At 26.9% G+C, this 5,276-nt stretch overlaps 1 protein-coding gene across 1 annotated transcript in view; it reads left to right on the forward strand.

Moving 5' to 3' along the window:
• Nucleotides 1-5,276, forward strand: part of LOC117172106 (aconitate hydratase, mitochondrial-like) — a 53,292-nt gene that overhangs the window by 15,480 nt on the left and 32,536 nt on the right. The gene's annotated exons all lie outside the window — the stretch shown is intronic.

Below are 5,276 nucleotides of genomic sequence, written 5' to 3' on the forward strand. Positions count from 1 at the left end.
TCTTCTTCTGCTCTAATTGTATCTTTACTTTCTTTAACTAATCGTTTAAGTATCCTGTTTTCGCATCTATAATCATTTCTACGTCTACTTATTTCCTCATTGGTAAGACCTGCGATGTTCAAAGTTCTCTTGTACGCTTCTCTTTTTGCTTTTTGGGCAGCCTGAATATCATCATTCCACCACGCATCACCAGATATTCTTCCTACAACTGCGGTACCACATACTTCGATTGTGCATCTAACAAGGATATCCCGTAACATTGTCCAGGCGCCCTCTAAATCTTTTTTTTTTATACGGTCCTCCCATGTTGCCCTATCTATCAATGTGAAACATCTCTATCCCATCCACACACTACTCCTTTCCCCTGCCGAGTGAGTCACGCCTACCCCGAAGGGGAAATGGCTTAATGGTGTAATAATAATAAAAATAATAATAATTATAACTTATAAATTAATACACAATTTTCTAGTTGGATTCAAAAATGTTGTCTTTTTTGGCGTATCTCATTCCATTTACGAGAAACGCCGTATTAATTCCAATTTTAAGCATTTAAAAAAAAGTTCGATATCTGAAATCATCGAAACCCGTAGATTCCGAATTATATTTTGTAGGCTGTTAACTATGAAATTTAAAAAATCTACTTCTAAATTTTAATCCGAAAGCTTAACAAAGGACCCTTGTGTGTCGGCTACTCTATTCCCATTGATATAGCCTCTTTGCTTGTTATTTATGATCGAATTCTTATTTCAATTTCAGCCTCTCTGCTTGTTATTTATAATCGTATTTCTATTTGAATTTCGGAAAGGACATTTTAAAGCCTTTAAAACATTTAAAAGAACTACCTGGACCTTTAAATATATCTACTTGAGTGCCTGCGGAGAATTTCTCTGAGCGTCTCTGACCGTTAACTTTTCGGTTAAAAATTCAACCCTTTTTTTTAAGTGTTTCTTTTTTATTTTAACGTTTAAATGCTTTAGCAGAAATTAAATCTTTTTTTTATAAAAATGCAACTGCTTGGTTCAAATTTAAGCTATTACACTATTTTCTTGAAAACTTAACTATTTGGTGGAAAATGTACTTTTTGTTTAAAATTAATATTTTGGTGTTGAAAAATGACCTAAAATATTTTCAGGATCACTTATAAAAAAAATTTATTTTTCATCACAAATTCATCTGTTTTAGTATAAAATTGATATTTTTTGGATAAAAATGCAACTATTTGGTAAAGAATTTAACTATTTTGTCAAAAACCTATTCTTTTTGGTTGAAAAAACTCGTCTTTTTGGAGTGACAATTCAGTTTTTTTCGAAGAAACTTATTTTTTGGTTACAAAAATACATTTCTGATGTTACTGAGTTAACTGGAATCTTTTTTTGATGAAAACTCAACTTGTTTTGTAATTAAAAATTCATCTGCTTTAAGATAAATGTTATATTTTTTATAAAAATGCAACTATTTGGTAGAGAATTTAACTATTTTGTTAAAAAGTCATCCTCTTTGATTAAAAATTCGGCTCTTTATATTGAAAATTCAATTTTTCTGGTAGAAAATGATTTCTTGTTAAAAAAATTATAGTTTGATCGTGAAAATTCGACTGAAATTTGTTTCAACAAAAAATGTATTCAACTATTTTTATGAAAATTTATCTTTTTGATTTAAAACTTCATCTATTATAGAAGAAAATTCGTTTTTTGTATAAAAATGCAACTTTTTGGTTAAAAATTGTTCTTCTTTGGTTGATAATTCAACTAATTTGTTTCAAACATTTGGTTGAATCGCTTTGTTAAGAAGTCACTTTTTTTGTTAAAGATGTATATTTTAAGTTGAAAAGTTATCTCGTTGGTTAAAAGTTTAATTATCTTGTTGAAAATTAATCTTTTTTAATTGAAACTTCAACTACTTGGGTCAAAGTTAAACTACAATGTGAAATTTTTTTATTGAAGGCTTATGTCTGGTTGAAAATGTACCTGTTTAGCGGAAAATACTATTTTTTTATATTTACAATTCATTTTCTAACAGAAAATATAACTTTTATGTTTTTTTAAGATTGATATTTTTTAGTTAAAAATTACCGTTTTTTGTTGTAAAAAAATAATTTTTTAGTATGAAATTTCCTTCTTTTGCGTAAAAGTGCATCAGTTTCGTGAAAAATTAATTTTTTGATAAACAGTCGTATTTTTTGTTTGAAAATTGAATTTTTGTTAAGAAAATGTGTCTTCTAGTTTGAAGGTTCAATAATTTAGATTTTATTTCTTTTTTGAGTGAAAAATCTTTGTTGGAAATTCATCTTTTTGGGTTTAAAATTCTGTTCCGGTCCCTATGTCTCCTATTGTACACTATTTTCATTTAAGGTCCCTAAAGTACCCTATTTTACAAGTTTGGTCCCTATGGGTACCCTATTTGTGTCAGGCACTTTAAAAAAAATAGCAAAATTAGAGAATTTCTGTAAGAAGTAATTGTAAAAAAATAATAAGAACTGCCACACAATCACTAATTAGTCACTTTTTAAAATGAAAAGTTCACATTAGTCACTTTTCATTCATTAAACATACTGCTTACTGGATATTAGCATACTGGGTGTTATAGACCCAAAGGTATTCAAATATGTGCTGTGCTGTCGGTATTGGATAGTTTTTTATAAGAAAAATCCTTTATAGATGTTTAATCTGTCTAGTTTAAGGAGAAAAAAAGTTTCATAACAGTTTTTGACATTTAAAGTAGTTAAAAAAATCCTTTGTCGAACAAAAAAAAATAAAAAAATGACTTCTTTCACTCTAAAATTCTTAACTTTTTGATATTTTTACTTAAAATTTTACTTGTATACTTCCGAGATACGGCGCTTCAAAAATAAAATTAGTCTCATAGTCTTAGTTTCAAAGAAGGTATTTATTCCAAACAAATAAAAGCTTCAATTCAATGGAAGATGAAACACCGTATTTTGTGGGATTAAACGATTTTATTGATCCTAAACTGCATATAAAAATGATAAAAATCAAAATTATGTGAAAATGACATAGAAAAATAGGTTTTCATGTAATTTGTTAATCTGGGTCTTATACACCCAGTATGACCTTTAAGAGTTAAATCAATTCGTTTGGTGAATCACTATTCATTTCACGTCTGTTTACCTTATTAAGGAGGTAATGTACTTTTTTCTGAAATAGTTTATTCAGGAGACCTGACTACAATTCCAAGTTTTCTCTAACTGAAACCCGTGCGTCCCGGAGATATTTTTGAAGAAAGTTCCGAAAATCGTTTCTATTGAGGCTAGGTCATTGCATTTTTTTCGAATTACTCGACATTGCGTCTACTTTAATTAACCTTTTGCAAATTTTCTTGTAAAATTAACAGGTTCCAAAGTACAAGTACAAACTTCAGAATTGGGTTTTTTTTTGTCTCTTTTCTAACAAAAATCCGGTTTATTTGTAGGACCATAACTCGGCACCTATTGAAGATAAGAGAATTTTTTTCCTTTAACTTTTTCAGAATTTTCTCTAGTTTAATTTTGGTGTTGAACATTTTACTCTAAAATTCAATGTGGCGAGTCAGTCTACGCAAAGACAATTTTTGAAACTTTTTTCAAAACTATCTCCAGGACTCACAGGTATCATTTCTACAAAACTTGGAATTTTAGTCAGGGTATTTATGAAGATTTCGAGAAATTTTTAACAGTATGAGGTTTTAAAATATTTTAAAACATTTCTCGTTATTTTATTATATTTTCGAGCATTTTAATGATTTTAAAGGATTTAAAAACTCTCGATGTATTTTAATACATTTTCCATGATTTCATCAAGTATTTTGATAGAATGTCACGAGATTTTATAATATTCTAGTGGACTTTAAATAATTTATTCATGAGAAATGAGGTATTTTGTAGGGTTTTTATTATTTGAGGAAGTTTTGAATTCACCCAGAATCCTTATTAAAATATATCCTAAATTCTTTGGAATTCTCTTGAATTTTTTTAATTCGCTTGAATTTCTCTAAATTTATTCTATTCTACTACAATGGATTACAAATGTTTTTAAAAGTTTTAATTTAATTGATCCTGTGCATCAATTGATAAAAGGATCAAATGATTTGAAATATTTTAGCGTTTTTTTTTTCAAATTCATTGGCATTTTCAAGAGCTTTGAAAAATTTAAAAGCTTTTAAATGATTGAAAATAATTTAGGTTAGTTTAAAAGATCATATTTGAGGGTGTTGTAAAAAATTCTTAGGTGTTTTCAAGGACTTTAAAATATTGCAAGAGCTTTCAAAAGATATAAAAAGATTCGAAATATTTTACGAAATTTTTTAATATTTCCAGAATTTTAAAATTATTTCAGTAGTTTGAAGGCTTTCAAAGATTGAAATATTTGAGGGTATTTTAAAAGATTCTAAGGCATTTTCAAGAGATTTAAGTCAATTCAAGAGATTTCCAAGGATTTTAATCATTTTAAAGGAATTTTAAAGAATTTTCACAAGACGTGAGGGATTTCGTAGGTTTTCGAAGATTTGAAAGATTTTCAAATATTTTTTGTAATTCATTTGGAATTCGCCCTGATTTCTTTTTAATTTATCCTAAATCCTTTTGAATTCTTCTAAATTCACTCATTTCTACCCAGTTCAGTTAATTTTTCCATATTTTTTATTTGTTTCACTGGATTGCTTTTTAAATTCAACTTGATTTTTAATGAATTTCATCTAATTCTTTTCATTTCTTTTAAATTTCTCTAAATTCACTCAAAATTTAATGTAATTAATCAAATTTGTTTCGATTCTTGAAATTATTCCATTTCAATTTTTTTGAATATAACTTGAATTGTTTTTTTAGTCACTTTTTGTGTTAGAAATTAGTAGGATTTCAAAGATTTGACATTTTTGTTAGAATTCACCCTGAATTCTTTTAAATTCTTTGGAATTCTCTTAAATTTTTTAATTTACTTGAATCCTTCTAAACTCACTCAATTCTACTTAATTGAGTAAATTTTTTTGAATTTTTAAATGTTTTTTTCCAAATTGATGCTGAAGTCTATATTAACCTCACCTTGAATTATTAGGCATTTCATCAGATTCGTTGAATTCTCTTAACATTTTTTAAGCTTATGTTAAAGTTACGGAATTCAATTAAGTTTTTTCATATTTTCAAATAGTTTTAAATTATTATTTTTTTAATTCAACTTGAATGTTTATGAATTTCATCGAATTTTTCTCTTTCATCTTAAATTCTTATAAATTCTTTCCAATTTTACAGAAACCAATGGATTTTTTTTTATTTTTTGACATTTTTT

This window comes from Belonocnema kinseyi, chromosome 4 (assembly GCF_010883055.1).
Source record: "Belonocnema kinseyi isolate 2016_QV_RU_SX_M_011 chromosome 4, B_treatae_v1, whole genome shotgun sequence".
Taxonomy (NCBI): domain Eukaryota; kingdom Metazoa; phylum Arthropoda; class Insecta; order Hymenoptera; family Cynipidae; genus Belonocnema; species Belonocnema kinseyi.